Source organism: Hordeum vulgare, chromosome 4H (genome assembly GCF_904849725.1).
Source record: "Hordeum vulgare subsp. vulgare chromosome 4H, MorexV3_pseudomolecules_assembly, whole genome shotgun sequence".
NCBI classification, from domain to species: domain Eukaryota; kingdom Viridiplantae; phylum Streptophyta; class Magnoliopsida; order Poales; family Poaceae; genus Hordeum; species Hordeum vulgare.
The window spans coordinates 22,259,406-22,267,884 of NC_058521.1; positions in this window are offsets into that span (position 1 = coordinate 22,259,406).

Sequence of the window (8,479 nt, forward strand, 5' to 3'; positions counted from 1 at the left end):
GGGTAAAAAGATGGGGTTTTCATCATTGGTTTGAGTTTATCCCTCTACATCATGTCATCTTGCTTAAGGCGTTACTCTGTTCGTCATGAACTCAATACACTAGATGCATGCTGGATAGCGGTCGATGTGTGGAGTAACAGTAGTAGATGCAGAAAGTATCGCTCTACTTGTCTCGGACGTGATGCTTATATGTATGATCATTGCCTTAGATATCGTCATGACTTTGCGCGGTTCTATCAATTGCTCGACAGTAGTTTGTTCACCCACCGTATTATTTGCTATTTTGAGAGAAGCCTCTAGTGACACGATGGCCCCCGGGTCTACTTCACACCATATTTTCAGCCTTACAATTTTACTTCGTTGCACTTTATGCCTTCAGATCTCACTTTGCAATCAATCTTGAAGGGATTGACAACCCCTTTATAGCGTTGGGTGCAAGCTCTTTTGTGTTTGCACACGTACTTTGGACTTGGCGCGATTCTCCTACCGGATTGATACGTTGGTTCTCAAACTGAGGGAAATACTTACTGCTCCTGTGCTACACAACCCTTTCCTCTTCAAGGGAAAAACCGACGCAAGATCAAGAGGCAACAGAAGGATTTTTGTCGCCGTAACAGGGTCCGGTAACGAGGACCTCGTCAAAACTCGCATATTAGGTCCATTCTGGGCAGTTTTGTAGGCTATTACTCACTAATTTTGGGTCTCGCGGTGATCCCAAAGATGTGCGAACTCCGGGGACTAGTTATACGGACCTCGTCCAAACTGCTAGATTTGTTCCATTCAGTTTTCTATGTATTACTCACTGATTTTGGGTCTTGGAGAGATACGAATGTTCGGCGAAATTCGAGGTCTGGTCACGGGTACCTCGTCAAAACTCGCACATTCGGTCCATTCTGGCTAGTTTTGTATGCTATTATTCATAGTGTTTGGGTCCCGCGGCGGTACAAACGTTCTAAGAACTCTTGGGTCCGGTTACGGGGACCTCGTCAAAACTCGCAGATTTTGTCCATTCTGGCCCGTTTTCCACGCTATTACTAACTATTTTGGGTCCTGGGGTGCTACAAACCTGGGGGGAACTTCGGGTCCGGTTACGGGGACCTCATTAAAACTCGCAGGTTTGGTCCATTCTGGGCAGTTTTGTAGGTTATTACTCATATATTTTGGGTCCCACGGCGATCCGAATGTTCCGCGAACTCCGGGGACTGGTTACACGGACCTCGTCAAAACTCACAGATTTCTATGCATTTCTTACTGATTTTAGGTCCCGAGGCACTACAAACCTTCAGGCTAGTTCCGGTTACGAGGACCTCATCAAAACTCATAGATTTTAAACATTCTAGCTAGTTTTTCAGGTTATTACTCACTGACTTTGGGTCTCGGGGCGATTTGAACATTCCGCGAAGTCCGGGGACCGGTTATAGGGACCTCGTCAAAACCCGCAGATTTGTTCCATTCTAGCCAGTTTTCTATGCTATTACTCACTGATTTTGGGTCCCAGGGCGAGAGAAACGTTCGACGAACTTCGGGGTCCGATTACGGGGACCTCGTCAAAACTTGCAGATTTGATCCATTCTGGCTAGTTTTTTTATGCTATTACTCACTAATTTTGTGTCCCGGGACGGTACAAACGTCCTAAGAACTTTGGGGTCCGGTTAAGGGGACCTCATCAAAACTCGTAGATTTGGTCCATTCTGACTAGTTTTGTATAAATTGCTCACTGTTTTTGGGTCCCAGGGCGCGAAAAACCTTTGGGGAACTCTTAGTTCCGCTTACGAGGACCTCGTCAAAAGTCACAAATTTTAAACATTATGGCCAGTTCTGTAGGCTATTACTCGCTGATTTTGGGTCCCGGGGCGATCCGAGTTTTCCGCGAACTCTCGGGCCGGTTAGAGGAACCTCGTCAAAACTTGCAGATTTGTTCCATTCTAGCCAGTTTTCTATGCTATTACTCACTGATTTTGGGTCCCGGGCGATACGAACGTTCGACGAACTGCGGGGTCCTGTTACGGGGACCTCGTCAAAACTCGTATATTTGGTCCATTATGGCCTGCTTTCCATCCTATTACTCACAGATTTTGGGTTCGGGGCGATACGAACCTTTGGGGAACTTCGGGGTTCGGTTACGGGGACCTCATCAAAACTCACAGATTTCTTCCATTATGTCTAGTTTTGTATGCTATTACTCACTGTTTTTGGGTCCTAAGCACTAGAAACCTTTGAGGAACTCTTGGGTCCGGCTACGAGGTCATCGTGAAAACTCATAGATTTTATACATTTTGGCCAGCTTTGTATGCTATTACTCACTGATTTCGGGTCCCGGGGCAATCCGAACGTTTCGCGAACTCTGGGGATCGGTTTCGGTCAACTCGTCAAAACTCGCATATTTATACATTCTGGCCAGTTTACTATGTTATTACTCACTCATTTTGGGTCCCGGGGTGATACGAACGTTCGGGGAACTTTGGGGTCCGGTTACGGGGACCTCGTCAAAATCCGCAGATTTGGTCCGTTCTGGCCAGGTTTGCATGCATTGGTCACTGTTTTTGGGTCCCGGGGCTCTATGAACTTTCGGGGAACTCGTAGCTCCGGTTACAAGGACCTCGTCAAAACTCACAGATTTAAAACATTCTGGACAATTTTGTAGGGTATTACTCACTGATTTTGGGTCCCGGGGCGATCCGAACATTCCGCTAACCCTAGGGACATCATCGAAACTCGCATATTTGGTCCATTGTGGTTAATTTTCCATGCTATTACTCACTGATTTTGGGTCCCGGGGCGATAAGAACATTCCGGAAACTTAGGGGTCCGGTTACGGGGACCTCATAAAAAATCACAGATTTTGTCCATTCTGGCCAGTTTTGTATGCTACTACTAACTGATTTTGGGTCCCGGGTTCAGCGAACTCTGTGGATCAGTTACGGGGACCTCGTGAAAACTCGCAGATTTATACACTCTAGCCAGTTTTCTATGCTATAACTCAGTGATTTTGGGTCCCGGAGAGATACAAATGTTCGGGGAACTTCGAGGTCTGGTTATGGGGACCTCGTCAAAACTCGCATATTTGGTCCATTCTAACCAGCTTTGTATGCCATTACTCACTATGTTCGGGTCCCGGGGCGGTACAAACGTTGAAAGAACTCCTGGGTCCGATTACGGGGACCTCGTCAAAACTCGCAGATTTCCTCCATTCTGGCCAGTTTTCCACGCTATTACTCGCTGTTTTTGGATCCCGGGGCGCTAAAACCTGGGGGAACTTCGGGGTCCGGTTACGGGGACCTCGTCAAAACTCGCATGTTTGGTTCATTGTGGTCAATTTTCCATGTAACTCACTGATTTTGGGTCCCGGGGCGATACGAACATTCGGGAAACTTCGGGGTCCGGTTACGAGGACCTCATCAAAACTCGCAGATTTTGTCCATTCTGGCTAGTTTTGTATGCTATTACTCATTGTTTTTGGGTCCTGGGCGCAAGAAACCTTCGAGGAACTTTTGGGTCCGGTTACTAGGACCTCGCAGATTTTATACATTTTGGCCAGCTTTGTATGCTATTACTCACTGATTTTGGGTCCCGGGGCGATCCGAATGTTCCGCGAACTCTGGGATCTGTTTCGGGGAACTCATCAAAAGTCACATATTTATACATTCTGGCCAGTTTTCTATTCTATTACTCACTGATTTTTTGTCCCGGGGCGATACAAACATTCGGGGAACTTTGGGGTTCGGTTAGAGGGACCTCATCAAAACTCGCAGATTTAGTCCGTTCCAATTTGTTTTGCATGCCTTGGTCACTGTTTTTTGGGACCCGGGGTGCTACAAACCTTCAGGGAACTCGTAGCTCCGGCTACGAGGACCTCGTCAAAAATCACAGATTTTAAACATTCTGGATAGTTTTGTATGCTATTACTCACTGATTTTGGGTCCCGGAGCTATCCGAATGTTCCGCGAACTCCGGGGACCGGTTACAGGGACCTAATCAAAACTCGCATATTTGTTCCATTCTAGCGGGTTTTGTATGCTATTACTCACTAATTTTGGGTCCCGGGGCGATACGAACGTTCAATGAACTTCAGAGTCAGGTTACGGGACCTCGTCAAAACTCGCAGATTTGGTGCATTCTGGCCAGTTTTCCACGCTATTACTCACTGTTTTTGGTTCCCGGGGTGGTACAAACCTGGGGGAACTTCGGGGTCCGGTTACGGGGACCTCATCAAAACTCGCATATTTGGTCCATTCTTGGCAGTTTTGTATGCTTTAACTCATTGATTTTGGGTCCCGAGGCGAGACTAGAGTTCCGAGAACTCCGGGGACCAATTACACGGACCTTGTCCAAACTCGCAGATTTCTTCCATTCTAGCAAGTTTTCTACGTATTACTCACTTATTCTGGGTCTCGGAGAGATATGAATGTTCGGGGAACTTCGAGGTCTGGTTACGGGGACCCCGTCAAAACTCGCATATTTGGTCCATTCTGGCGAGTTTTGTATGTTATTACTCACTCTGTTTGGGTCCGAGGGCGGTACAAACGTTCGAAATACTCCTGGGTCCGGTTATAGGTACCTCGTCAAAACTCGTATATTTTGTCCATTCTGGCTAGTTTTCCATGCTATTACTCACTGATTTTGGGTCCCGGGCGGTACAAACGTCTGAAGAACTTCGGGGTCCGGTTATGGGGACCTCGCCAAAACTCATAGATTTGGTCCATTCTGGCCAGGTTTGTATGCAGTGCTCACTGTTTTTGGGTCCCGGGGCGCTACAAACCTTCGAGGAACCCTTAGTTGCGGTTACGAGGACCTCATCAAAATTCACAGATATTACAAATTCTCACCAGTTTTGTAGGCTATTATTCGCTGATTTAGGGTCCAGGGGCGATACGAACGTTCGATGAACTTTGGGGTCCGGTTACGGGGACCTCGTCAAAACTCGCAGATTTTGTACATTCTTGCTAGTTTTGTATGCTATTACTCACAGTTTTTGGGTCCTGGGCGCTAGAAACCTTCGGGGAACTCTTGGGTCCGGTTACGAGGACCTCGTGACAACTCATAGATTTTATACATTTTGGCCAGCCGTGTATGCTATTACTCACTGATTTCGGGTCTCGGGGCAATCCGAACGTTCCGCGAACTCTGGGGATCGGTTTCAGGGAACTCGTCAAAACTCACATATTTATACATTCTGGCCAGTTTACTATGTTATTACTCACTGATTTTGGGTCCCGGGGCGATACGAACGTTCGGGGAACTTTGGGGTCCGGTTACGGAGACCTCGTCAAAACCCGCAGATTTGGTCCGTTTTGGCCAGTTTTGTATGCATTGGTCACTGTTTTTGGGTCCCGGGGCTCTACGAACCTTCGGGGAACTCGTAGCTCCGGTTATGAGGACCTCGTCAAAAATCACATATTTAAACATTCTGGACAGTTTTGTAGGCCATTACTCACTAATTTTGGGTCCCGGGGCGATCCGAACGTTCCGCAAACTCCGGGGACCTCGTCAAAGCTCGCATATTTGGTTCATTGTGGTCAATTTTGCATGCTATTACTCACTTATTTTGGGTCCCGGGGCGATACGAACATTCGGGAAACTTCGGGTCCGGTTACGGAGACCTCATAAAAATCGCAGATTTTGTCCATTCTGGCCAGTTTTGTATGCTACTATTCACTGATTTTGGGTCCCGGGGCGATTTGAATGTTTCGCGAACTCTGGGGATCAGTTATGGGGACCTCGTGAAAACTCGCAGATTTATACATTGTAGCCAGTTTTCTATGGTATAACTTAGTGATTTTGGGTCCCGGAGAGATACAAATGTTCGGGGAACTTCGAGGTCTGGTTACGGGGAGCTCGTCAAAACTCGCATATTTGGTCCATTCTAACTAGTTTTGTATGCTATTACTCACTCTGTTTGGGTCCCGGGGCGGTACAAATGTTGAAAGAACTCTTGGGTCTGATTACGGGGACCTCGTCAAAACTCGGAGATTTGGTCCATTCTGGCTAGTTTTCGACGCTATTACTCACTGTTTTTGGGTCCCGGGGCGCTAGAAACCTAGGGGAACTTCGGGGTCCGGTTACGGGGACCTCGTCAAAACTCGCATATTTGGTTCATTGAGGTCAATTTTCCATGTTATTACTCACTGATTTTGGGTCCCGGGGCGATACGAACATTCGGGAAACTTCGGGCTCCGGTTACGAGGACCTCATCAAAACTCGCAGATTTTGTCCATTCTGGCTAGTTTTATATGCTATTACTCACTGATTTTGGGTCCTGGGCCCTAGAAACCTTCAAGGAACTTTTGGATCCGGTTACGAGGACCTCGTGAAAACTCACACATTTTATACATTTTGGCCAGCTTTGTATGCTATTACTCACTGATTTTGGGTCCTGGGGCGATCCGAATATTCCGCAAACTCTGGGATCGGTTTCGGGGAACTCATCAAAACTCGCATATTTATACATTCTGGCCAGTTTTCTATTCTATTACTCACTGATTTTGGTGTTCGGTTACGTGGACTTCATCAAAACTCGCAGATTTAGTCCGTTCCAGCTTGTTTTGCATGCATTGGTCAATGTTTTTTGGGACCCGAGGTGCTACAAACCTTCGGGGAACTCATAGCTCCGGTTATGAGGACCTCGTCAAAACTCACAGATTTTAAACATTCTGATTTTGGGTCCCGGAGCTATCCGAATGTTCCGCGAACTCCGGGGACCGGTTATAGGGAACTCATCAAAATTGGCATATTTGTTCCATTCTAGCTGGTTTTCTATGCTATTACTCACTGATTTTGGGTTCGGGGCGATACGAACGTTCGACGAACTTCAGGGTCCGGTTACGGGGACCTCGTCAAAACTCGCAGATTTGGTGCATTCTGGCGAGTTTTCCACGCTATTACTCACTGTTTTTGGGTCCCGGGGCGGTAGAAACCTGAGGGAACTTCTATGTCTGATTACGGGGACCTCGTCAAAACTCGCATATTTGGTACATTCTGGGCAGTTTTGTATGTTATTACTCATTGATTTTGGGTCCCGAGGCGAGACTAGAGTTCCGAGAACTCCGTGGACCAATTACACAGACCTCGTCCAAACTCGCACATTTGTTCCATTCTAGCAAGTTTTCTATGTATTACTCACTGATTCTGGGTCTCGGAGAGATACAAATGTTGGGGGAACTTCGAGGTCTGGTTACGGCGACCCCGTCAAAACTCGCACATTTGGTCCATTCTGGCAAGTTTTGTATGTTATTACTCACTGTGTTTGGGTCCCGGGGCGTGATACGTCTCAAACGTATCTGTAATTTTTGATGGTTTCACGTTGTTATCTTGTCAACTTTGGATGTTTTGTTTACCTTTTATATATTTTTTGGGACTAACTTATTAATTTAGTGCCAAGTGCCAGTTCCTGTTTTTTTGTGTTTTTGACTCTTTTCAGATCTGATTTTGGAACAGAGTCCAAACGGAAGAAGATCGGGAGGCTTGAGGGCCAAGGCAGTGGGCCCATAGGGGGCGCACAAGCCCTATTGCCGCGACCACGGGGGAAGGCCGCGGCAACCAAGCTTGTGGCCCCCCTGGCGCTCCCCTGCCCTAGGTCTTTCGCCTATAAATTCCCTAAAAATCCAGAAAAAATCAGGGCATCCACGAAAACACTTTTCCGCCGCCGCAAGCTTCCGTTTCTGCGAGATCTCATCTGGAGACCCTTCCCAGTGCCGTGCCGGAGGGGACTTTGGAGTTGGAGGGCTTCTACATCAACATAATCGCCTCTCCAATGACTCGTGAGTAGTCTACTTCAGACCTACGGGTCCGTAGTTAGTAGCTAGATGGCTTCTTCTCTCTATTGGGTCTTAAATACAAAGTTCTCCATGATCTTCATGGAGATCTATCCTATGTAATCCTCTTCGGCGGTGTGTTTGTCGAGATCCGATGAATTGTGGATTTGTGATCAGATTATCTATGAATTATATTTGAGTCTTTGCTGATTTCTTATATGCATGATTTGATATCCTTGTAAGTCTCTTCGAGTCTTGGGTTTTGTTTGGCTAAGTAGACCTATGATTCTTGCAATGGGAGAAGTGCTTGGTTTTGGGTTCATATCGTGTGGTGACCTTTCCCAGTGACAGAAGGGGCAGCAAGGCATGCATCGTGTTGTTGCCATCAAGGGTAACAAGATGGGCTTTTATCGTAGATATGAGATTATCCATCTACATCATGTCATCTTGCTTAAGGCGTTACTCTGTTCTTTTGGACTTAATACACAAGATGCATGGTGGATAGCGGTCGACGTGTGGAGTCATAGTAGTAGATGCAGAAAGTATCGGTCTACTTGTTATGGACGTGATGCCTATAGATATAATCATTGCCTTAGATAACGTCACGACTTTGCGCGGTTCTATCAATTGCTCGACAGTAATTCGTTCACCCACCGTCTACTTGCTTTCATGAGAGAAGCCACTAGTGAACACTACGGCCCCTGGGTCTATTCACAACTATCGTTTCC